This window comes from Amblyomma mixtum, chromosome 10 (genome assembly GCF_055824585.1).
Source record: "Amblyomma mixtum isolate Tamu chromosome 10, ASM5582458v1, whole genome shotgun sequence".
NCBI classification, from domain to species: Eukaryota; Metazoa; Arthropoda; class Arachnida; order Ixodida; family Ixodidae; genus Amblyomma; species Amblyomma mixtum.
The window spans coordinates 104,438,134-104,463,206 of NC_143021.1; the positions used below are offsets into that span (position 1 = coordinate 104,438,134).

At 42.9% G+C, this 25,073-nt stretch overlaps 1 long non-coding RNA gene across 1 annotated transcript; it reads right to left on the bottom strand.

The window, feature by feature from the left end:
* Positions 1–7,147: 7,147 nt before the first annotated feature.
* On the bottom strand, positions 7,148–18,611 carry LOC149326602 (uncharacterized). The gene is made up of 3 exons (XR_016286271.1): positions 18,206–18,611; positions 17,440–17,530; positions 7,148–7,599 (listed from the first exon to the last, which is right to left on the bottom strand). It is a non-coding gene; the product is annotated as an uncharacterized LOC149326602 (long non-coding RNA).
* Between the last annotated feature and the right edge of the window lie 6,462 nt (positions 18,612–25,073).

Sequence of the window (25,073 nt, forward strand, 5' to 3'; positions counted from 1 at the left end):
TTGGAGTTTTGGAGTTTCGGAGTTTTGGAGTTTTGGAGTTTTGGAGTATTGGAGTTTTGGAGTTTTGGAGTTTTGGAGTTTCGGAGTTTTGGAGTTTCGGAGTTTCGGAGTTTTGGAGTTTCGGAGTTTTGGAGTTTTGGAGTTTTGGAGTTTCGGAGTTTTGGAGTTTCGGAGTTTTGGAGTTTTGGAGTTTTGGAGTTTCGGAGTTTTGGAGTTTTGGAGTTTCGGAGTTTTGGAGTTTCGGAGTTTTGGAGTTTTGGAGTTTTGGAGTTTCGGAGTTTCGGAGTTTCGGAGTTTCGGAGTTTTGGAGTTTCGGAGTTTTTGGAGTTTTGGAGTTTTGGAGTTTCGGAGTTTCGGAGTTTCGGAGTTTCGGAGTTTTGGAGTTTCGGAGTTTCGGAGTTTCGGAGTTTTGGAGTTTCGGAGTTTTGGAGTTTTGGAGTTTTGGAGTTTTGGAGTTTTGGAGTTTTGGAGTTTTGGAGTTTCGGAGTTTTGGAGTTTTGGAGTTTTGGAGTTTCCGAGTTTTGGAGATTTGGAGTTTTGGAGTTTCGGAGTTTTGGAAGTTCGGAGTTTTGGAGTTTCGGAGTTTTGGAGTTTTGGAGATTCGGAGTTTTGGAGTTTCGGAGTTTTGGAGTTTCGGAGTTTCGGAGTTTTGGAGTTTCGGAGTTTTGGAGTTTTGGAGTTTCGGAGTTTCGGAGTTTCGGAGTTTCGGAGTTTTGGAGTTTTGGAGTTTTGGAGTTTTGGAGTTTTGGAGTTTTGGAGTTTTGGAGTTTTGGTGTTTCGGAGTTTCGGAGTTTTGGAGTTTTGGAGTTTAGGAGTTTCGGAGTTTTGGAGTTTCGGAGTTTTGGAGTTTTGGAGTTTTGGAGTTTTGGAGTTTTGGAGTTTCGGAGTTTTGGAGTTTTGGAGTTTTGGAGTTTTGGAGTTTCCGAGTTTCGGAGTTTCGGAGTTTTGGAGTTTCGGAGTTTTGGAGTATTGGAGTTTTGGAGTTTCGGAGTTTTGGAGTTTCGGAGTTTTGGAGTTTTGGAGTATTGGAGTTTTGGAGTTTTGGAGTTTCGGAGTTTCGGAGTTTTGGAGTTTCGGAGTTTCGGAGTTTTGGAGTTTCGGAGTTTTGGAGTTTTGGAGTTTTGGAGTTTCGGAGTTTTGGAGTTTCGGAGTTTTGGAGTTTCGGAGTTTCGGAGTTTCGGAGTTTCGGAGTTTCGGAGTTTTTTAGTTTCGGAGTTTCGGAGTTTCGGAGTTTTGGAGTTTTGGAGTTTCGGAGTTTTGGAGTTTTGGAATTTTGGAGTATTGGAGTTTTGGAGTTTTGGAGTTTCGGAGTTTTGGAGTTTTGGAGTTTCGGAGTTTCGGAGTTTCGGAGTTTTGGAGTTTCGGAGTTTTGGAGTTTTGGAGTTTCGGAGTTTCGGAGTTTTGGAGTTTTGGAGTTTTGGGGTTTCGGAGTTGGAGTTTTGGAGTTTTGGAGTATTGGAGTTTTGGAGTTTCGGAGTTTTGGAGTTTTGGAGTTTCGGAGTTTCGGAGTTTTGGAGTTTTGGAGTTTTGGGGTTTCGGAGTTGGAGTTTTGGAGTATTGGAGTTTTGGAGTTTTGGAGTTTTGGAGTTTCGGAGTTTTGGAGTTTCGGAGTTTCGGAGTTTTGGAGTTTTGGAGTTTCGGAGTTTCGGAGTTTTGGAGTTTTGCAGTTTTGGAGTTTTGGAGTTTTGGAGTTTCGGAGTTTCGGAGTTTTGGAGTTTCGGAGTTTTGGAGTTTTGGAGTTTTGGAGTTTCGGAGTTTTGGAGTTTTGGAGTTTTGGAGTTTCGGAGTTTCGGAGTTTTGGAGTTTTGGAGTTTTGGAGTTTCGGAGTTTTGGAGTTTTGGAGTATTGGAGTTTTGGAGTTTTGGAGTTTTGGAGTTTCGGAGTTTTGGAGTTTCGGAGTTTCGGAGTTTCGGAGTTTCGGAGTTTTGGAGTTTCGGAGTTTTGGAGTTTTGGAGTTTTGGAGTTTCGGAGTTTCGGAGTTTTGGAGTTTCGGAGTTTTGGAGTTTTGGAGTTTTGGAGTTTCGGAGTTTTGGAGTTTCGGAGTTTTGGAGTTTTGGAGTTTCGGAGTTTCGGAGTTTCGGAGTTTTGGAGCTTCGGAGTTTCGGAGTTTTGGAGTTTTGGAGTTTTGGAGTTTTGGAGTTTCGGAGTTTCGGAGTTTCGGAGATTTGGAGTTTCGGAGTTTTGGAGTTTTGGAGTTTCGGAGTTTTGGAGTTTTGGAGTTTTGGAGTTTCCGAGTTTCGGAGTTTCGGAGTTTTGGAGTTTCGGAGTTTTGGAGTTTTGGAGTTTTGGAGTTTCGGAGTTTTGGAGTTTCGGAGTTTTGGAGTTTTGGAGTTTCGGAGTTTTGGAGTTTCGGAGTTTTGGAGTTTCGGAGTTTTGGAGTTTGGGAGTTTTGGAGTTTCGGAGTTTCGGAGTTTCGGAGTTTCGGAGTTTTGGAGTTTTGGAGTTTCGGAGTTTCGGAGTTTCGGAGTTTCGGAGTTTTGGAGTTTCGGAGTTTCGGAGTTTCGGAGTTTCGGAGTTTTGGAGTTTTGGAGTTTCGGAGTTTTGGAGTTTTGGAGTTTTGGAGTATTGGAGTTTTGGAGTTTTGGAGTTTCGGAGTTTTGGAGTTTTGGAGTTTCGGAGTTTCGGAGTTTCGGAGTTTTGGAGTTTCGGAGTTTTGGAGTTTTGGAGTTTTGGAGTTTCGGAGTTTTGGAGTTTTGGAGTTTTGGAGTTTCGGAGTTTCGGAGTTTTGGAGTTTTGGAGTTTTGGAGTTTCGGAGTTTTGGAGTTTTGGAGTTTTGGAGTTTTGGGGTTTCGGAGTTGGAGTTTTGGAGTATTGGAGTTTTGGAGTTTTGGAGTTTTGGAGTTTCGGAGTTTTGGAGTTTCGGAGTTTCGGAGTTTTGGAGTTTTGGAGTTTCGGAGTTTCGGAGTTTTGGAGTTTTGCAGTTTTGGAGTTTTGGAGTTTTGGAGTTTCGGAGTTTCGGAGTTTTGGAGTTTCGGAGTTTTGGAGTTTTGGAGTTTTGGAGTTTCGGAGTTTTGGAGTTTTGGAGTTTTGGAGTTTCGGAGTTTCGGAGTTTTGGAGTTTTGGAGTTTTGGAGTTTCGGAGTTTTGGAGTTTTGGAGTATTGGAGTTTTGGAGTTTTGGAGTTTTGGAGTTTCGGAGTTTTGGAGTTTCGGAGTTTCGGAGTTTCGGAGTTTCGGAGTTTTGGAGTTTCGGAGTTTTGGAGTTTTGGAGTTTTGGAGTTTCGGAGTTTCGGAGTTTTGGAGTTTCGGAGTTTTGGAGTTTTGGAGTTTTGGAGTTTCGGAGTTTTGGAGTTTCGGAGTTTTGGAGTTTTGGAGTTTCGGAGTTTCGGAGTTTCGGAGTTTTGGAGCTTCGGAGTTTCGGAGTTTTGGAGTTTTGGAGTTTTGGAGTTTTGGAGTTTCGGAGTTTCGGAGTTTCGGAGATTTGGAGTTTCGGAGTTTTGGAGTTTTGGAGTTTCGGAGTTTTGGAGTTTTGGAGTTTTGGAGTTTCCGAGTTTCGGAGTTTCGGAGTTTTGGAGTTTCGGAGTTTTGGAGTTTTGGAGTTTTGGAGTTTCGGAGTTTTGGAGTTTCGGAGTTTTGGAGTTTTGGAGTTTCGGAGTTTTGGAGTTTCGGAGTTTTGGAGTTTCGGAGTTTTGGAGTTTGGGAGTTTTGGAGTTTCGGAGTTTCGGAGTTTCGGAGTTTCGGAGTTTTGGAGTTTTGGAGTTTCGGAGTTTCGGAGTTTCGGAGTTTCGGAGTTTTGGAGTTTCGGAGTTTCGGAGTTTCGGAGTTTCGGAGTTTTGGAGTTTTGGAGTTTCGGAGTTTTGGAGTTTTGGAGTTTTGGAGTATTGGAGTTTTGGAGTTTTGGAGTTTCGGAGTTTTGGAGTTTTGGAGTTTCGGAGTTTCGGAGTTTCGGAGTTTTGGAGTTTCGGAGTTTTGGAGTTTTGGAGTTTTGGAGTTTCGGAGTTTTGGAGTTTTGGAGTTTTGGAGTTTCGGAGTTTCGGAGTTTTGGAGTTTTGGAGTTTTGGAGTTTCGGAGTTTTGGAGTTTTGGAGTTTTGGAGTATTGGAGTTTTGGAGTTTTGGAGTTTTGGAGTTTCGGAGTTTTGGAGTTTCGGAGTTTCGGAGTTTTGGAGTTTCGGAGTTTTGGAGTTTTGGAGTTTTGGAGTTTCGGAGTTTTGGAGTTTCGGAGTTTTGGAGTTTTGGAGTTTTGGAGTTTCGGAGTTTTGGAGTTTTGGAGTTTCGGAGTTTTGGAGTTTCGGAGTTTTGGAGTTTTGGAGTTTTGGAGTTTCGGAGTTTCGGAGTTTCGGAGTTTCGGAGTTTTGGAGTTTCGGAGTTTTGGAGTTTTGGAGTTTTGGAGTTTCGGAGTTTCGGAGTTTCGGAGTTTCGGAGTTTTGGAGTTTCGGAGTTTCGGAGTTTCGGAGTTTTGGAGTTTCGGAGTTTTGGAGTTTTGGAGTTTTGGAGTTTTGGAGTTTTGGAGTTTTGGAGTTTTGGAGTTTTGGAGTTTCGGAGTTTTGGAGTTTTGGAGTTTTGGAGTTTCCGAGTTTTGGAGATTTGGAGTTTTGGAGTTTCGGAGTTTTGGAAGTTCGGAGTTTTGGAGTTTCGGAGTTTTGGAGTTTTGGAGATTCGGAGTTTTGGAGTTTCGGAGTTTTGGAGTTTCGGAGTTTCGGAGTTTTGGAGTTTCGGAGTTTTGGAGTTTTGGAGTTTCGGAGTTTCGGAGTTTCGGAGTTTCGGAGTTTTGGAGTTTCGGAGTTTCGGAGTTTCGGAGTTTTGGAGTTTCGGAGTTTTGGAGTTTTGGAGTTTTGGAGTTTTGGAGTTTTGGAGTTTCGGAGTTTCGGAGTTTCGGAGTTTCGGAGTTTCGGAGTTTTGGAGTTTCGGAGTTTCGGAGTTTCGGAGTTTCGGAGTTTTGGAGTTTTGGAGTTTCGGAGTTTTGGAGTTTTGGAGTTTTGGAGTATTGGAGTTTTGGAGTTTTGGAGTTTCGGAGTTTTGGAGTTTTGGAGTTTCGGAGTTTCGGAGTTTTGGAGTTTTGGAGTTTTGGAGTTTCGGAGTTTTGGAGTTTTGGAGTTTTGGAGTTTCGGAGTTTCGGAGTTTTGGAGTTTTGGAGTTTTGGAGTTTCGGAGTTTTGGAGTTTTGGAGTTTTGGAGTTTTGGAGTATTGGAGTTTTGGAGTTTTGGAGTTTTGGAGTTTCGGAGTTTTGGAGTTTCGGAGTTTCGGAGTTTTGGAGTTTCGGAGTTTTGGAGTTTTGGAGTTTTGGAGTTTCGGAGTTTTGGAGTTTCGGAGTTTTGGAGTTTTGGAGTTTCGGAGTTTTGGAGTTTCGGAGTTTTGGAGTTTCGGAGTTTCGGAGTTTCGGAGTTTTGGAGTTTCGGAGTTTTGGAGTTTTGGAGTTTTGGAGTTTCGGAGTTTTGGAGTTTTGGAGTTTTGGAGTTTCGGAGTTTCGGAGTTTTGGAGTTTCGGAGTTTTGGAGTTTCGGAGTTTTGGAGTTTCGGAGTTTTGGAGTTTCGGAGTTTTGGAGTTTTGGAGTTTTGGAGTTTCGGAGTTTCGGAGTTTTGGAGTTTCGGAGTTTTGGAGTTTTGGAGTTTTGGAGTTTCGGAGTTTTGGAGTTTCGGAGTTTTGGAGTTTTGGAGTTTCGGAGTTTCGGAGTTTCGGAGTTTTGGAGCTTCGGAGTTTCGGAGTTTTGGAGTTTTGGAGTTTTGGAGTTTTGGAGTTTCGGAGTTTCGGAGTTTCGGAGATTTGGAGTTTCGGAGTTTTGGAGTTTTGGAGTTTCGGAGTTTTGGAGTTTTGGAGTTTTGGAGTTTCCGAGTTTCGGAGTTTCGGAGTTTTGGAGTTTCGGAGTTTTGGAGTTTTGGAGTTTTGGAGTTTCGGAGTTTTGGAGTTTCGGAGTTTTGGAGTTTTGGAGTTTCGGAGTTTTGGAGTTTCGGAGTTTTGGAGTTTCGGAGTTTTGGAGTTTGGGAGTTTTGGAGTTTCGGAGTTTCGGAGTTTCGGAGTTTTGGAGTTTTGGAGTTTCGGAGTTTCGGAGTTTCGGAGTTTTGGAGTTTCGGAGTTTCGGAGTTTCGGAGTTTCGGAGTTTTGGAGTTTTGGAGTTTCGGAGTTTTGGAGTTTTGGAGTTTTGGAGTATTGGAGTTTTGGAGTTTTGGAGTTTCGGAGTTTTGGAGTTTTGGAGTTTCGGAGTTTCGGAGTTTCGGAGTTTTGGAGTTTCGGAGTTTTGGAGTTTTGGAGTTTTGGAGTTTCGGAGTTTTGGAGTTTTGGAGTTTTGGAGTTTCGGAGTTTCGGAGTTTTGGAGTTTTGGAGTTTTGGAGTTTCGGAGTTTTGGAGTTTTGGAGTTTTGGAGTATTGGAGTTTTGGAGTTTTGGAGTTTTGGAGTTTCGGAGTTTTGGAGTTTCGGAGTTTCGGAGTTTTGGAGTTTCGGAGTTTTGGAGTTTTGGAGTTTTGGAGTTTCGGAGTTTTGGAGTTTCGGAGTTTTGGAGTTTTGGAGTTTTGGAGTTTCGGAGTTTTGGAGTTTTGGAGTTTCGGAGTTTTGGAGTTTCGGAGTTTTGGAGTTTTGGAGTTTTGGAGTTTCGGAGTTTCGGAGTTTCGGAGTTTCGGAGTTTTGGAGTTTCGGAGTTTTGGAGTTTTGGAGTTTTGGAGTTTCGGAGTTTCGGAGTTTCGGAGTTTCGGAGTTTTGGAGTTTCGGAGTTTCGGAGTTTCGGAGTTTTGGAGTTTCGGAGTTTTGGAGTTTTGGAGTTTTGGAGTTTTGGAGTTTTGGAGTTTTGGAGTTTTGGACACTGTAAAAAATAAAACACCTCTAAAGGAGTTTCCAGGTGTCTATAACTCGCACCCTTGCACCCGGCCCAGAAGGGTGTTTTGTGATTTCAATACACCTTTAACGTGGGGTGTTTCATGAAAGAACCAACCCGAAAATGATACAACTTGACTCAAAGGTGTTGAGGTGTATCACACGCTATTACCACCGAGCCACAGGAGTTTTATGCTTCTTACACCCCTACACCCTTCAGGAAAAAGCATGCAATGGGTTCATAATTTGTTCCCACTTTTATTACTTTTCTTAAGCGTTCTTTAAATTTACCATTATAATGCCTACGTATTGCAATATATCTGTATTACTGGAGCTCTTCATAGCAGTAAACAGGCTGTATGCACCTAAGAAAAACGTTTATTGACAAAACTCACAAAACTGCAGAAATATTGAATGTTTTTTATTAGAACAAAACACAACCATAAAACAATGCACAAGAAGCTTCTCCAATGAATTCCTCACTGCCATCCAAAGAACTTAAAATTTTAAGGTACAACAGCACCATACCTGCTGTTATTGGGTTTATGGTGCTGCATGAATAAGGTTCCATTGCACTTACTCTAGCTCCTAATTTTTCAGAGCAAACAGAATGAAAAATTCATGCCTGTGCAGCCTTCTATACCAGCCTGAAGAAGGCTTGGACTGTGACGCTAACTCCCAGGAAAAAGCAAAAAAGCAAACTTAAGGCAGCTTATGCTGAACACCCATATTCCTGACATTATGGCAGTTGTGGAGTGAGCCGCAGTGGTAAGCCTGCTGAGTAGTCATCCTCCCTCGACGAACAGGTTCTCAGCCACCTCAGGACTGTCTTCGGTGAACAGCATACATGGTGTGAGTCTGCATTTCAGACAAAAACAGTAAAATATTTCATATCAGTTTACACTGCTCAATGGTCCTTATAAATGCCAACATATTGCTCATTAACAATGTGTTTTATAATGCATGCTAACGCTAACAGAAAGAAGAAAATCTGTTCAAGTTGCAAGCAGGCGCCAGCTGTTATTTTTTGAACCATTCCAAAGAGGCCACTGTGGTTTAGAAAAAATAGCTCTAAACGGCATTATATAAACAATGTTTTAGCTAAAAAGCTAGATGTTATGAAATGGAATGAAGGTGGTCAGGCCATGCAATTAATTCTGCACGAACTGCTACAAGCTAGTGCAAACCACTGGCCTGCCTGGCGGGTAAACTGATTATAAAAGGCACAAAACACCATGACAACAAAGGCGAAAATAGAGCACTTTAAAATGCTTTACATAAACCGAACGACAAGTAATGTGCAACATTCACTGTAACAGAAAGCACAGTATCTGATCAAAGTCAGCAATACGACCCCTTCTATGAGAGTGGTCGGCTGCAACTAACGCAAAGCATGCATTCATTATTACACCAAGCAAGTGACATCTTGAAAGGCAGGCAACAGTGCTAAGTTAACATATCTCCCATGTCCGCAGCCAGTAAACTCAAAAATCCATTAAGAAAAATTTGCACAAGGCCACTAAACTACTACAAGAAAAGGAGCTCGGCCAGTTGGTGCATGAATCTTTGCAAAACCACGCAGGATAACAGGACACAGACAAGACAGGTGCAGCGATAACAACTTCAGAATTCCTTGTTTAGTTGGCAATGAATACAGGAAGCATCATCCAGAATACAAAGAAGGAAAGTCATGGAATCGTCATTTTGTCAAATCTGTTGTGATTATTTATCCAGGTAGTTGATTTCTTTTTCGTTAGAGTTAGTGATGATGTGCTTAAACAGGTTGAACAATTCTTATGTACTATGCACGTCTCTTACATTTCCTCAGAATTTTACATTGTCGAAAGTGTGATATACACTCACAGTCCGATACGTGTCTTGGTAGCTTGCTACCATATCCTTTCTCAGTATTCCGACATGTTGCATTAGATAAATGTTAACACGCTGGCCTTATTTCCCAACACAGGACGCTCCGCGTGACGGAGGGATCTTGTCAACTAAGCCACTGTCGCATGCCATGAATTTGTCTCTGTGCTTCGTCTTATGCTGGGCTGTTTTTGAAGCACCTTTGCTAGGAGCATTGCATACTACGTTCAGCTACTTTCTGTGAAAAAGCAAATGAAGCCACTGCAAAGAACTTCCACAAGCTGCAAACAAACGTCAAGCCAACAACTTGACCAAACTAGGGCTGGTTGTGAAAAAGAGTGAGGGCCTATGCCTGAATGCCTTCTTTATGGCAACAACGCAATGATAACTGGCCTTTCAGAGTAATTGTCTCTGAACAAGGATCGTGGCAGCAACCCTTAGGGCAGTATCTGCAAGAATTGCTCTCCTTGCTCACCGTGGAAGACCTTTTCCTGGTAAAGAAGCCAGAAGTGTCCGCATTCCTCTTGAACAGCCGTCTAGAAGGAGTGTCTTCTCATTGTCATCAAGGACTAACATTACACGCTGCCACATATACAACCTTGTTTGAGACGGTAAGAGAAGGCATTGATTCAATGGGAGCAGCACGATTCCAGAACCAATGCAGAATTAATGCTGATAGATTCCTCGAGCTGCTAACCATCTATTATTTTAGTTTAATGACCTGCACACACAGTGGCAAGGAGTATGCACCAGTTCCTGTGTTGCACTAATTCTCATTGTCCTGCTAGCCTGTCAAGATAGCCAACTATTAAAAAGCTTTGCATGACACCAATTTGATAATGACCTTCGAATTCTTGGACGACTTCCAAGTAATCCACAAGCTTCATAAACAAGGGCAACACAACGGCATTGTTCACGTATTCAAGACCTTCTCCGAAGTCCTTGCTGGAGGTACAGCTTCTCGATCTATGGCTGCACATCAGAGAGGCCCATATGTGCTGGTGTTATGTTCCACAGTCGAAAAAAAGACTTGCTACTGGCACACTAAAAAATGTCTCAAACAGATTGCGTATTGACTGTCGGCAGGAAAGCGTTGAGGCCCAACTAACATAGTTACCTGAAGCTAGTTTCCCGGATGACCTCGTCTGCAGCCTTCGCTTGAAGATAATGAAAGAAATTTGCTGATCCACCCCAACGAGGCTTCAGAAACAAGAATGGAAGTTAGCTGTGACGGCATATGTGCATGGTATCAGCCACGCGCAAGAGAAAGTGGTCAGGCGAGCTGGTGTGAACTTACTAAACAAGGTGCCTAAGTCACTGTCGCATGCTGCGGATTTGACAGCCTTCTTTTATACCAGGCTGTCTTTGAAGCACCCTAGCTGGGCGTGTTGCATACTAAGTTCACATCAGCCTGCCTGACCACTTTCTTTAGTGCGTGGCTGATACCATGCACCTATGACCTTAATCACCGTGTTGCCCACTACCCTACTGGCTTCCACGTACTCCTCTGGCTCCCTGCACACCATGTGGGCCTGGGTGAGAAGCTGCTGCCTCGTTGCGTGGTTCCTTACCGCGTCTTCTCTTCAGGTAACTGAGCAATGTGACCTATGAAATCACGTCCCTGCACTCCCGCACTCTTCTCCCGGCCCCCTCCACAAAGCTCGTGCACGTCACCTGTCTTAAGCCCTACCATTCACACCACCTTAGGGCGCCCAGGGGCTGTGCTTCCTTCCGCGAGGCGGAGGGGGTAGTGCTACAGTGCAAGTTGCAAGGCGAAGAGGACATTGTTTTGACACTGGGCAGTTGACGACAACAGAGACGCTGCAGCTAGCGCTCGGGGTGACTTGGTTTGGGGTGCCTTCTGAGTGCAACCTGTCGCGCCTGCTGCTGAGCTAAACCCCATAATAATATGCTATGGCAGCTATGTTCCATTCTTTCTGAAGCTTTTTAGAGGTAGATAGGCAAATTTCTTTAAACTGAAGCCAAGGCTGCAGATGAGGTCATCTGGGAAATCAGCTTCAGGTAGCCATGTCAGGTGGGCCTCAAGGCATTCTTGCTGACGGTCAATACACGAGCTATTTAGGATATTTTTCAGTGCGCCAGTAGCAACAGCCTTTTTTTCGACCCTGGGAAGTAACGCCAGCACATATGGGTCTCTACAAAGTACAGCCATAGATCGGGAAGCTGTACCTCCAGTGGCATTTCTTTGGTCAGCTCAAAGTTAGCAAGAACTTTGGAGAAGGTCTTGAAGATGTCAACAATGACTTTGTGTTACCCTTGGTAATGAAGCTTGTGGATTACTAAGAAGTCGTCCACAAATCGGAAGGTCGTTATCAAACTGGTGCCATGCACAGCTTTTTAATAGTTGGCTATTTTGACAGGCTAGCAGCACAATGAGAATTAGTGCAACGCTGGAACTGGTGCATACTCCCTGCCACTGTATGCACACATCATTAAGCTTTACATAGGTAGAACGGAAGTAGATGGTTAGCAACTCGAGGAATCTATCCGCATTAATTCTGCACAGGTTCTGGAATTGTACTGCTCCCATTGAATTAATGCCTTCTCTTATCGTCTCAAACAAGGCACCATTTAGCAGCGTGCAATGTAAGTCCTTGATCAGAATGAGATGACAATTCTTCTGTACAGCTGTTCGAGAGGAATGGGGACACTTCTGGCTTCTTTACCAGGAAGAGGTCTCCCACGGTGAACAAGGAGAGCAATTCTTACTGCCCTAAGGGTTGCTGCCTTGATCCTTGTTCAGCGACAATTACTCCGAAAGGTCAGTTATTGTTGCGTGTTTTTGCAATAGCGAAGGCATTCAGGCATAGGCCATCACTTTTCTTCATAGCCAGCACTAATTTGGACAAGTTGTTGGCTTGACACAAGTTTTTAGGTTTCGTTCTTCACTGTTTGGCGCTTGACCTTCTTTTGCAGCTTGCGGAAGTTCTTTGCGATGGATTCATTTGCTTTTTTGCAGAAAGTAGCTGAACGTAGTATGCAACGCGCCCAGCAAAGGTGCTTCAAAAACAGCCCAACACAAGATGAAGCACCGAAACAAATTCACAGCATGCGACTGTGGCTTAGTTTACGAGATCCCTCTCTCATGCGGAGCGTCGTATGTTGGGAAATAAGGTCAGCGTGTCAACATTTGTCTAATAGAACAAGTCGGCAATACTGAGACAGGATATAGTAGCAAACTAGCAAGACATGTGCCGAACTGTGAGTGCACTCCACACTTTCGATGATGTAAAATTCTTAGGAAATATAATTAACAGCTCATGCCGAGATATAAGAGACGTGCATGACACATAAGAATTGTTTAACCTATGGAAGTACATCATCACTAACACCAACGAAAAAAGAAATTGACTATCAGGATAAATAATCCCGACAGATGTGACCAAATCATGATTCCATGACTTTTCTTCTTTTGTATTTTGGATGATATTTCCTGTATTTATAGTGAGCAAAGCAATAAATTCCTCAATTGTTAGTCAGCGCAGTACCTGTGTCTTCCTGTTAGTGCCCTGTTACCCTGCACGCTGCTTTGCCTAGACTAATATACTATCACACATTAAGAGATGAAGTCTACATCTGGAAAAAGACCACAAGGGGTTCCAAGCTGTTTCCTTTCTGGTTCGCGTTCCCTTTCTTGGAGGCATACATGCACTACGTAGTGAACAAAAGTACAAAGTAGATAAATAGAATTGATCATCTTGCAAATATCACTACTGTAAAATGGTGTTAACAAATGGCCACATTCATCCTTAGGACAGATCTGCATTTCATCTGTCATTACATATGAAACATGAAACTACCAAGCAGCCAGGTGAATGAATACATTTTTCCCAGAAATTTACCAAAGGTACACACAGTGATACCATTCCAGTGGATCAGTTGAGTATGCTGCTCAGGAGCAGCAATATTCATATGGGGTGAACGCTAGCAGCATAAAATATTGGCAACGCAATACAAGTTTGCATACAAGATGCGAAATAAATGGCATGATATGGAACCATTCCAATTATGCAAGCAGAAAAAATTGCATTCAACCTACACTGCAATATTAATCGAGCTACAAAAATAATATAAAGGCTCCTTCAAATCAGCGCACAGTTGGCATTTATATGCCATTGGGTCATTCCATGCCAACTGTTCCAGGCTTAGCACTGAATCTTCGATTTCTTTAAAAAAATTCATGGCTTATTGCATTACTTAGGCAAACATTATCCCAGCTTGTTTTAGGCGGAGTAATTTTTTCCCGTCGTGGCCGCCATCTCATGTTTGAAAGTGATAGCCAAACGTAACCTTGCAAAAAAATTTGTAAAAAGAAACATTCTTACGCAGGACTATGAAGTTTCTGTTATATAAATTAAAGGTAATACATATCCAATGCAGTAAATTGAACTTATTTTGTTTTAAATAAAACATGTAATAAGTACAAAATATAAAAATTTGAAATCTTTTATCAAATTTTATGTTCTCACAGTAGTTATTCTATTTTCTAAGCTGTCGAGAAGGCAAAGGCGATAAAAATGTTTGAGAGAGCAAAACACGTAAGGCAAGCCAGCGAAAGCATTCTAAAGTCGAGAAAATTTGCTTTTTGTGACATATTCAGTAGTCTACTACATAATGAGGTGGTCTTAATTAAATTATGAAAGATAGAAAGTTAAACAGTACTATTTAATGGCATTTATTTTTAGTTTATTTGGAGCTCTTTTTTTTGTTTTAAGCGAGAAAACAACCTTAAAAGTTGAGTCCCTGCGTTCAACATCGACACTGCTCAGTGCTTCCTTTTCACTCCAGCACACTTTGCCACCAGCTGTAAATTACACAAAACCAGCACTCCGCTGCCCGAATACAATGGTGTGCTGGTCTTCGATGCCACCAGCTTCAGCAATAAAGAAACCTGCTGAAGGATAGATTTACAAAAAGTAAAAATGAAGTGGCCACATGGCAGGACGGCTCTCGTTCCTCGACACAAACAGTACTCAGCCGGGAAGCACTTTAACGGCATTGGTGGAAGTGTGAGGCCCCCTGCAGCAACAGAAAGCATTCAGAGGCCATAGAAAGGTCAAATACTGATCCTCTATAAGCTGTTTACATGGGCGGAGAAAACCATTAAGAGTGTCGTAGCCCTCTGGGTGCTCCAACAAATGATTCAAGAAAATAAAGGTGAACTGACTAGGCGGTTTACAAAAGTGCTACCATTAAAAGGAATACGCATTTTTCACCACATCAAGCCTTTATCTTTCTCTCAATGGTGCATGCTGGACTTAAGTCATGCTCGAGTTTAAACTGACAAAATTTGAGCGAATATGCCAGCAGACTTCTCAAAACCAAAATATGAGGAGCATCCACATGGAGCACCGTGCAGCAAAGCTTTGTGTCTTCTTGATGCCGGCTCTAGCATGCACCGCAGTGTCGAGCAAGCAGCCAGCAATGCTGGGGTTGAAGGTAGAGACTCAAATTGCGAAATTATTTTCTCGCCTAAAACGAAAATTGCTCCAATTAAAATTTTAGAAATGTCACAGCCATTAGAAAGTAAATGAGGCCAATCTCACTGTGCAACTGGTGGCTGAATATGCCTCAAAAATAGAATTTTTTTTAGCTGACTGACATGCCTCGCGTTTTTTTCATCTCTGAAACACTTTTATTCCATCCTTTGCCTTTTGGATAACCCAGAAAAATGGTTTAAATGACTGTTATGAGAACATAAATTGGATAAAAAATATCAATTTCCAATATTTTTGTACCTTCTTTCATTTTTTATACATGAGTCCAATTTATTGGATATGAAAGCACATCCTTTATTTACATGAAAAAGTTTCAGTCATGCGTAAAGCGTTTATTTTGAACATGTTTTTTTGCAAGACTTAGCTTTGCTATTGCTTGTAAACATAGGACGGTGGCCACGACATGAAACTTCTTTTTCTCCGCCAAGAACATGCTGGAAAAATCTTTGTCATGGTAATAAAATAAGCCATGATTTTTTTGTTTCTTTAAGAAATCAAGTGCAGTCGAGTGCAAAAGTCTGGATAAGGTGGCGTGGAATCACCTTATTAAGTATTGCACAGCAGCAAAATACACAGCCTACTTATCACCAGGCATATAGCAGCTTCCATATAGGTCAATATATTGGCTGGACTTTAAGAGGCTTCTGTAACACTAGAAAAATTACAATTGCAAGTTACAAAGAGGACACCAACCTGAACAGATGTATAACCCTGACACTGAGAACTCCCACTCCCCTACTTGGATGGTGGCATTGTTCCTGCCAGTCTACCTAATATAGTCCCCGCAATATCATAATGAGTCGAGCATTTTGCCTTCTGTAGACATGAGCAGCAAAGGAGACTTAATGCTGCTAATAACAAATATAAGCATCCTAAGAGTTTGGTAAGCTTGCAAAATTTAAGCTTGTTCGGTTCCAAAAAGATGCAATAGCAATCTGAATGGTCATTCATTCAAACCATGCGAATGCAATTGGTAAAATGGCTTCACAATGTAAAAAGTTACTTTCTTGAACTAGTCGGTACATGTTCGTCAGCATGAAGGGCACAGCATGACAGTAATGGGATGAAAGAACTAGACAGACTCGGCGCTGACTGACGATCTAAAGATCGCCACAAAATAAACAAGTGAAAAAAGGGCACAACCAACATTTTTTTTGCAACAGTTTGCCTGCTTGCAAAACATGTGGCACTGCATTAAAGATTGTCTGCAAAGGGCAAAAATGCTGGCGAATAAAAACAAATAAAAAGTGTTTAAAAATGTAGAAAAACCATTACTCTGCCGTCTAAACTGCTGAGGTAGCCTAGTTCTTTGCATGTGAGCACAACAGTAGGTTTGCTGATGCATTTGTCTTGCTCCTGACGGATCAAACGCATCAACAACAATCTCCCGCGTGTGCTGGTCCTTATGTAAGTGTACAGTATGGTTGGCTGAAAGCAGAGGCGCAGTTTTCATACGACAGCCAATATATGATCATATTGCTTTCGGGAGGTGGTTTTAAGGAGCTCTTGTGTTCGCTCAGACAGTCGTTTAGGCATCTCCTGTTTGACTGATACAACCCGTTTCGCGGGATAGCTCACTTCTGTGCGCCACATTTTTGGGGCATTTGTACATAAGAGAATTCTTGGTTCTTTTCGCATTCTGCAGGTGCCATCCCTTCACAGTTGACACTCTTGCAGAGACGTTGCAATTTGCTTGGAGCTGAGAATACTACTCGCACACCGGCCCTAGCTCCTATTCTTTTCAAGTTGTGAGACGAGATTGTTGTTGATGCGTTTGATCCATCAGGAGCAAGACAAGTGTGTCAGCAAACATTCTGTTGTGCTCACACGAAAAGAACAATACTTGGGGACAGCTTTCTGTGGCTATGCAGTGGAAGCTATGAGGGCAAGGCTTTTACAAGCGTGCCTCTTACCACACCGTCACGAGGGACAGAGATAGGTGTTTAAGCTGGCGGTGCGTGCTCGTACCTTCCATTGCATAGCCACAGAAAGCTGTCCCAGACTATAGGCTACCTTAGCAGCTTAGAAGGCAGAATAGTGATTTTTTCAACATTTTTTATTCTTTTGTTTTTATTCGCCAATGTTTGTTTTGCTTTATGTAGTCAATCTTTGATGCAGTGCCACGTGTCGGTAGTGCTCGTTTTTCATCTATTTATTGCCCATGCTCTGCGCAGTTGAAATAATTGTGATGCCAGCTACTGCTACCTCAAAAAAAAAACAGTGGGGTTATGAGCCACACAGTTAGCTATTCTGCTTTAGCATAGACCGGACTGGCATAAGTGACTGTACAGGAAATAGAAGATGTATTAAATCCAAAAAGCCATTCAGCTTGCTCTTGCCTACATCTGTAAGTGTGCTCTTGGTGCCAGATGTCCCACAAACTAACCCTCTAGGCTTTCTAGCCACCGTTATCAATGGCTTTTAGTTGATTCTAGCTGCAGCTAACTAACTTGAATGCTGATGCTACAGTAAGGGTCTAGGCTTTTTTTTTTAATCATCACTCTTGATTGTCTAAGTATTCATACCTGCTTCTGCATTGGGCTTCTGACTGGCTTATTTAAATGAGTGTACCTGCATTATATTTGTCATACTGAGACCCTTACATATGCCCACATATATTTAGTTACAAAAGCAGGTCTTAAAGTGAGCACCCAGTGAGTAGGGGTTATGTTTTAGCACAGGATTTTATTTTGCAGCACTTTATGTAACAACCCATTTTCCACTATCAATAACTGATAACGACAATGTTTAGAAATTCCCAACTTCATGACACACAAATAAAGATGCACCAAGAAGCTCTAGTTTTTGTCCTAATCCCATTCACATCATACAAAACAAACCCATCCACACATTTGGCACTTCATTTGCCGTCTCTTGGAATCCACTCCGTTGGTCCTCAAGTGTAACGGAGAGGATTCCAAGAGAAGGCAAACGTAGCAGTGGGCGGCAGGAAGTTAGGTGGGTGGATGAGGTGAAGACATTATGCGGTAGCACACTTTTTATCACCAAATGCTAGTACCAAGTTCGCAGGGATATGGTAGCCGCAGCTGGCAAAGGCAGTCCTTTGCCCTGCAGTGGGTGTAATCAGGATGATGATGATGACGAGAAAACTACGTTCAACAACACTCAAACCGGTTTGCAATAACCCTATGCTGACAACGAACTAGCAAGGATGTACAAATAAATGAGGGCATGGTTAGGCTATGTACCCTGTTTCATGAAGCAGCTTGATGAAGGAAAGAAGGGAAAATGGCCCAAAAGAGAACCAAGCATACAGCATAAAAAGAAGCTTGCAGCAAGAACTAAAACGCACCTTTGCTTCCATACTGCTCATGAATATTGCCCAGTGGCAACAAGGTGCAAGCTGTGGCTGTGGACTCCCATGTGGATGTAGATGTTTCCCCCTGCAGACATCCATTTAATACCATCACGATTACAGACCGCCAAAATTCAGAAATTAGGTCACTATGGCCAAACAATGAAGCTTTTAAAAACTTGAAAACGCAAGCTAAATATACCTAGCTGACACAGCACAGGATTCTTTTATCTGGATGACGTTGTAAAAACAATTGAAAACCAAAATAGATAGCAGCGTCAACAAATTTATGCAAAAACCTGGCCTGATGCAAAAACGACCAGCGGTCAGCGCCTGCAGCACACAAAATTGAAAGCTTATCTCAGACGTCCCGTTGACGCAACGCATTTTACGCAGAGATACAGAATAGACCTTACGCACGGGCGGAAAAATTACGACCTGCAGATAAACCGTAGGACAATGAATTTGACGAAATAGCGTTAAACGGCTTTAAATTTGACAGAACACACATACTAGAGCTCTTAAGTAGCATGGGGCAGTACTCTGCAACATTCGTTTCGTCAAAACAAAAACAGCTCAGAGTAGAATGATTCTCGGCGAACTCTGTTCAGTGCTGCTTCTCTCCCTGGATACACGGAAAGAGCTGCCTGTCTGCAGATCTCGGCACTTTGCTAATAGAAGCGGCAAGCCTTGAGGCCGCTCTTCCGTAAAATATGATTTGAATAATGCAAACCAGCATGCATGAAGACATAGGATTGCTTACCATTCGAGGCAGGTGCGTAGCCGTGCCGAGCTGAAGTACGTCTCCAAACCACCGCAACGCTCGTGTTTTTCATTAACGCCGACTTCAGGACAACGTTTCTACATTACAAATGCATTGTGGTGCATAAACACGCTCACATTATAACTTCGCCCTTGCTTCCTGATATCAAACCTTTAAAACGTGAGCGAGCGTCAGCCTTTCTGCCAATCTACAACAAAGAAACGCATTCGGCAGAGCCTCCAAAGGCTGCTTCTGTTCCGATACGTGAGATACGAGTACATGGACAGCAGTGAACGAACCTACGCACTACTCCAGTTATATATGCACAAAAAACACTTCAGTTCAATGCGGTACCTCAGAAAATGCGGTCGAAAACGCAGTTCACGTCAACTACTGAAGCCCGCGCAACACGACGCCGCGGCCACACCACGTGACACACAACAGGCGGGAACATGGAGGAAGGAAAGAAGGGCGGGAATAAATCAACAAAGGCCCGACGGTACCGATGGCCGCCTAGCGGCGGAAATGCAGTTTCAGTTTCAGTTTTGAATTCAGTTTATTGGACTTTTTACAGTGCGTACGTAAGCTAGAATGTATTTGCAGCACCGGAACAGCGTACGCAACGATTGCCAACAGTTACCAGCTACGGAAAATGCGAAGTGATTAAATTAGATATATTTCTTCGGATTCAAAAGTTACCATGAATCGGCCCCCTCGCCGTTTTTTTCTTTTACGTTCACTCCAGCGGCTGCAATTCGGTGGTGGAAAAATATATATAAAAAAAGTGTAGCCTATATCGTTGTCGAAAGTGGAGGGAACATGAAATGTATGGCAGGCAGGTCGTAGCACATTTTAGGACGGCGGCCTCACCGTCAAGCGACACCTTCGAAGCGCCGCACAGGGACGGTGCCAGGGCATTCGTGGTGAGGAGGCTCAGAGAGGTAGAATATGGGCGGGAGGGCGCTAGGTTATGATGGATAGGCATAATGCCCCTAGGCCTGTGGCATTGCTCTTCATAAAATTAAATTAATCAACAAAACGCAGCGGTGATTGAGAGGAACACAGAAGGTCGAATGCGTACTGCAAGGTCTGATCGCGACAGATGTTTCTGCGGTCAAGTAGACCTTCGGCTCCCTTGGCGCTCTCATGGGCCCGCACAGCGTGCTTCCACTCGCGGCGCGCCTGTTACAAGATCAGCGGGAGGATGGAAATGTTCGCTTAAGGTTCTAAAAGTTCTAGCTCATGTTCTATGTCCTGTGCGCTGCTGTGCGTAGACGATGTTCGCTAGTTTGTACAGAACGGAAACCGGAAGCACTAAATGCCTAAATTGTCCGTGTGTTGTGCGAATGTCAGTGCTCGTTAAAGGACCCACGATTGCCGAAAATAGTATGTAGTCCTCCACTACGGTGTCTCCGATAGCTCAGGTTTAGCTTTAAGACGTTAAACGCCGTATACCACAGCATTTTTTTGTAATGGGTTTGCACAGGTACCTTCTGCTACTCGTTCAGTTTTTGTTCTCCTCCCTTTGATCTTTGAGCTTCTCAAGCTCTTCTGGGAACCTAATTAACTTCAGGTCTCCATAGTTACCTTTCTTCCAGTTGACACAGAGGTTGCTTCAAGAAATTGCTAATCTGGGTCTTGTTGTTTGTGCGTAGTTTCGTGTGTAAAGTAGAATGATTTCGCGTAGACAGTACTCCGTTTGAAACATATACAGGGTGTTTCACGTAACTTGAACCAAGGATTTTAAAAAAGCGGTACACCGCAGCCAGCTGAAACCAACGATGCACTGTTCGCCATTATGTGGCGCTCCTCAGAATATTTTTTTATTGCGCTTAATTTGTTAATTAACTAAGATGAATTATGCAAATTTTCAAATATTCACTTTAGTGCCAAGACCGTTACGTTAGGTTGTAGAGCAGATTTATAAACAACCAATCCAGTTCATTGTAGCATCGTATCTCATACGGGGTCCTTTTTTCCGGCATCTAAAAAAAGCCCGCGCGTCAACACTTTCTGCAGCGGCGCGGCGGCCGTTCACTTCGCCACGGTCAGCGGGCACGCTGCGTTTGCTCGAAACGCCGTTGAGAGCGCTGCAATTTGGTAGCGCACGAGCGTAGTCACATGGTATTTTTTCATATTTCGCGGGCTTTCTTTAGATGCCGGAAAAAAGGACCCCGTATGAGATACCACGCTACAATAAACTGGATTGTTTTTTTATAAACCTGCTCTACAACCTAACGTAACGGTCTTGGCATTAAAATGAATATTTGAAAATTTGCATAATTAATCTTAGTTAATTAACTAATTAAGCGCAATAAAAAATATTTCGAGGAGTGCCACATGATGGCGAACAGTGTATCGTTGGTTTTAGCGGGCTGCAGTTAACCACTTTTTTTAAATACTTGATTCAAGTTACGTGGAACACCCTGTATTATCGCAAGACATTAACGTAATGATTTTTCTATTCACTGCGATGCAGTCGTAACAGCTTCACCTTGATATGGATTCAGTACAGGAGCACGTTATTATCAAAACAAGCAATGAGCACCCACATTCGTGGCATAGATATTATTCCAGCAATTTTTATTGGCATTTGTAATAAAATCAATAACTTTTTTTTTCAGCTGCGAGTGAACCAATATTTTTCTCGCCACTGCATGCATGTTGCGAGTATGTTTTTGCAGGCTAGTTGGTGCCTAAGCATTCTGGGTTTTTTTGCGCAAAAGACACGACACAAAAGAAACGAGGTAGACAGGACAAGCGCTTACTAACAACGAGTTGTTAGTAAGCGCTTGTCCTGTCTACCTCGTTTCTTTTGTGTCGTGTCTTTTGCGCAAAAAAACCCAGAATGCATGTATGTTCTCGGCTGCGAAAGATATAAACCATGCCTCAAAGTGCAATCCTCAAAAGCGCATACTATCGCCCCCGTCAGAGCGTTTGTACTCCCTTCATAATTAGTTATGTTGGGATCGCCATGTGGAATGTTGCCGTAACAATCGCGTCGATGCATCAGTGAAACGTGGATAAAATGCCGAAAACGCATGTTACTGCTTCACACGTGCACTTGTTGTTGTCACAGGAACCACGCCAACATATTTTGTCCCATAAAACACACGAGCTACAGCTACATTTTGTTTTTTACATTTCCCTTCCCCAATTAGTCCGGCATGCATAACTGAGGTGAAGCCAGCTTTACATTTTTTAAAGGAACACCCTTGCTTGCGTTGGGGGGTTTTTTGGCCATTTGCACCCGCCCCTAAAATGCTAGGTTGCAGGACGGGTGCACGAGTAACAGAAACTCCTATTTTTTCGGGTGCGAGGGTGTGTTAGTCAGTTTGTTCCCTTTAAAGGTGTGAAATTTTTTACAGTGGAGTTTCGGAGTTTTGGAGTTTTGGAGTTTTGGAGTTTCCGAGTTTTGGAGATTTGGAGTTTTGGAGTTTCGGAGTTTTGGAAGTTCGGAGTTTTGGAGTTTCGGAGTTTTGGAGTTTTGGAGATTCGGAGTTTTGGAGTTTCGGAGTTTTGGAGTTTCGGAGTTCCGGAGTTTTGGAGTTTCGGAGTTTTGGAGTTTTGGAGTTTCGGAGTTTCGGAGTTTCGGAGTTTCGGAGTTTTGGAGTTTCGGAGTTTCGGAGTTTCGGAGTTTTGGAGTTTCGGAGTTTTGGAGTTTTGGAGTTTTGGAGTTTTGGAGTTTTGGAGTTTCGGAGTTTCGGAGTTTCGGAGTTTCGGAGTTTCGGAGTTTTGGAGTTTCGGAGTTTCGGAGTTTCGGAGTTTCGGAGTTTTGGAGTTTTGGAGTTTCGGAGTTTTGGAGTTTTGGAGTTTTGGAGTATTGGAGTTTTGGAGTTTTGGAGTTTCGGAGTTTTGGAGTTTTGGAGTTTCGGAGTTTCGGAGTTTTGGAGTTTTGGAGTTTTGGAGTTTCGGAGTTTTGGAGTTTTGGAGTTTTGGAGTTTCGGAGTTTCGGAGTTTTGGAGTTTTGGAGTTTTGGAGTTTCGGAGTTTTGGAGTTTTGGAGTTTTGGAGTTTTGGAGTATTGGAGTTTTGGAGTTTTGGAGTTTTGGAGTTTCGGAGTTTTGGAGTTTCGGAGTTTCGGAGTTTTGGAGTTTCGGAGTTTTGGAGTTTTGGAGTTTTGGAGTTTCGGAGTTTTGGAGTTTCGGAGTTTTGGAGTTTTGGAGTTTCGGAGTTTTGGAGTTTCGGAGTTTTGGAGTTTCGGAGTTTCGGAGTTTCGGAGTTTTGGAGTTTCGGAGTTTTGGAGTTTTGGAGTTTTGGAGTTTCGGAGTTTCGGAGTTTCGGAGTTTCGGAGTTTTGGAGTTTCGGAGTTGCGGAGTTTCGGAGTTTTGGAGTTTCGGAGTTTTGGAGTTTTGGAGTTTTGGAGTTTTGGAGTTTTGGAGTTTTGGAGTTTTGGAGTTTTGGAGTTTTGGAGTTTCGGAGTTTTGGAGTTTTGGAGTTTTGGAGTTTTGGAGTTTCCGAGTTTTGGAGATTCGGAGTTTTGGAGTTTCGGAGTTTTGGAAGTTCGGAGTTTTGGAGTTTCGGAGTTTTGGAGTTTTGGAGATTCGGAGTTTTGGAGTTTCGGAGTTTTGGAGTTTCGGAGTTTTGGAGTTTTGGAGTTTCCGAGTTTTGGAGTTTTGGAGTATTGGAGTTTTGGAGTTTTGGAGTTTCGGAGTTTTGGAGTTTCGGAGTTTTGGAGTATTGGAGTTTTGGAGTTTCGGAGTTTTGGAGTTTCGGAGTTTTGGAGTTTTGGAGTATTGGAGTTTTGGAGTTTTGGAGTTTCGGAGTTTCGGAGTTTTGGAGTTTTGGAGTTTTGGAGATTCGGAGTTTTGGAGTTTCGGAGTTTTGGAGTTTCGGAGTTTTGGAGTTTTGGAGTATTGGAGTTTTGGAGTTTTGGAGTTTCGGAGTTTTCGAGTTTTGGAGTTTTGGAGATTCGGAGTTTTGGAGTTTCGGAGTTTTGGAGTTTCCGAGTTTTGGAGTTTTGGAGTATTGGAGTTTTGGAGTTTTGGAGTTTCGGAGTTTTGGAGTTTCGGAGTTTTGGAGTTTTGGAGTTTTGGAGTTTCCGAGTTTTGGAGATTTGGAGTTTTGGAGTTTCGGAGTTTTGGAAGTTCGGAGTTTTGGAGTTTCGGAGTTTTGGAGTTTTGGAGATTCGGAGTTTTGGAGTTTCGGAGTTTTGGAGTTTCGGAGTTTCGGAGTTTTGGAGTTTCGGAGTTTTGGAGTTTTGGAGTTTCGGAGTTTCGGAGTTTCGGAGTTTCGGAGTTTTGGAGTTTCGGAGTTTCGGAGTTTCGGAGTTTTGGAGTTTCGGAGTTTTGGAGTTTTGGAGTTTTGGAGTTTTGGAGTTTCGGAGTTTCGGAGTTTCGGAGTTTCGGAGTTTCGGAGTTTTGGAGTTTCGGAGTTTCGGAGTTTCGGAGTTTCGGAGTTTTGGAGTTTTGGAGTTTCGGAGTTTTGGAGTTTTGGAGTTTTGGAGTATTGGAGTTTTGGAGTTTTGGAGTTTCGGAGTTTTGGAGTTTTGGAGTTTCGGAGTTTCGGAGTTTCGGAGTTTTGGAGTTTTGGAGTTTTGGAGTTTCGGAGTTTTGGAGTTTTGGAGTTTTGGAGTTTCGGAGTTTCGGAGTTTTGGAGTTTTCGAGTTTTGGAGTTTCGGAGTTTCGGAGTTTTGGAGTTTCGGAGTTTTGGAGTTTTGGAGTTTTGGAGTTTCGGAGTTTTGGAGTTTCGGAGTTTTGGAGTTTTGGAGTTTCGGAGTTTCGGAGTTTCGGAGTTTTGGAGTTTCGGAGTTTCGGAGTTTTGGAGTTTTGGAGTTTTGGAGTTTTGGAGTTTCGGAGTTTCGGAGTTTCGGAGTTTTGGAGTTTCGGAGTTTTGGAGTTTTGGAGTTTCGGAGTTTTGGAGTTTTGGAGTTTTGGAGTTTCCGAGTTTCGGAGTTTCGGAGTTTTGGAGTTTCGGAGTTTTGGAGTTTTGGAGTTTTGGAGTTTCGGAGTTTTGGAGTTTCGGAGTTTTGGAGTTTTGGAGTTTCGGAGTTTTGGAGTTTCGGAGTTTTGGAGTTTCGGAGTTTTGGACTTTGGGAGTTTTGGAGTTTCGGAGTTTCGGAGTTTCGGAGTTTCGGAGTTTTGGAGTTTTGGAGTTTCGGAGTTTCGGAGTTTCGGAGTTTCGGAGTTTTGGAGTTTCGGAGTTTCGGAGTTTCGGAGTTTCGGAGTTTTGGAGTTTTGGAGTTTCGGAGTTTTGGAGTTTTGGAGTTTTGGAGTATTGGAGTTTTGGAGTTTTGGAGTTTCGGAGTTTTGGAGTTTTGGAGTTTCGGAGTTTCGGAGTTTTTGAGTTTTGGAGTTTCGGAGTTTTGGAGTTTTGGAGTTTTGGAGTTTCGGAGTTTTGGAGTTTTGGAGTTTTGGAGTTTCGGAGTTTCGGAGTTTTGGAGTTTTGGAGTTTCGGAGTTTTGGAGTTTTGGAGTTTTGGAGTATTGGAGTTTTGGAGTTTTGGAGTTTTGGAGTTTCGGAGTTTTGGAGTTTCGGAGTTTCGGAGTTTTGGAGTTTCGGAGTTTTGGAGTTTTGGAGTTTTGGAGTTTCGGAGTTTTGGAGTTTCGGAGTTTTGGAGTTTTGGAGTTTTGGAGTTTCGGAGTTTTGGAGTTTTGGAGTTTCGGAGTTTTGGAGTTTCGGAGTTTTGGAGTTTTGGAGTTTTGGAGTTTCGGAGTTTCGGAGTTTCGGAGTTTCGGAGTTTCGGAGTTTTGGAGTTTCGGAGTTTTGGAGTTTTGGAGTTTCGGAGTTTCGGAGTTTCGGAGTTTCGGAGTTTTGGAGTTTCGGAGTTTCGGAGTTTCGGAGTTTTGGAGTTTCGGAGTTTTGGAGTTTTGGAGTTTTGGAGTTTTGGAGTTTTGGAGTTTTGGAGTTTTGGAGTTTCGGAGTTTTGGA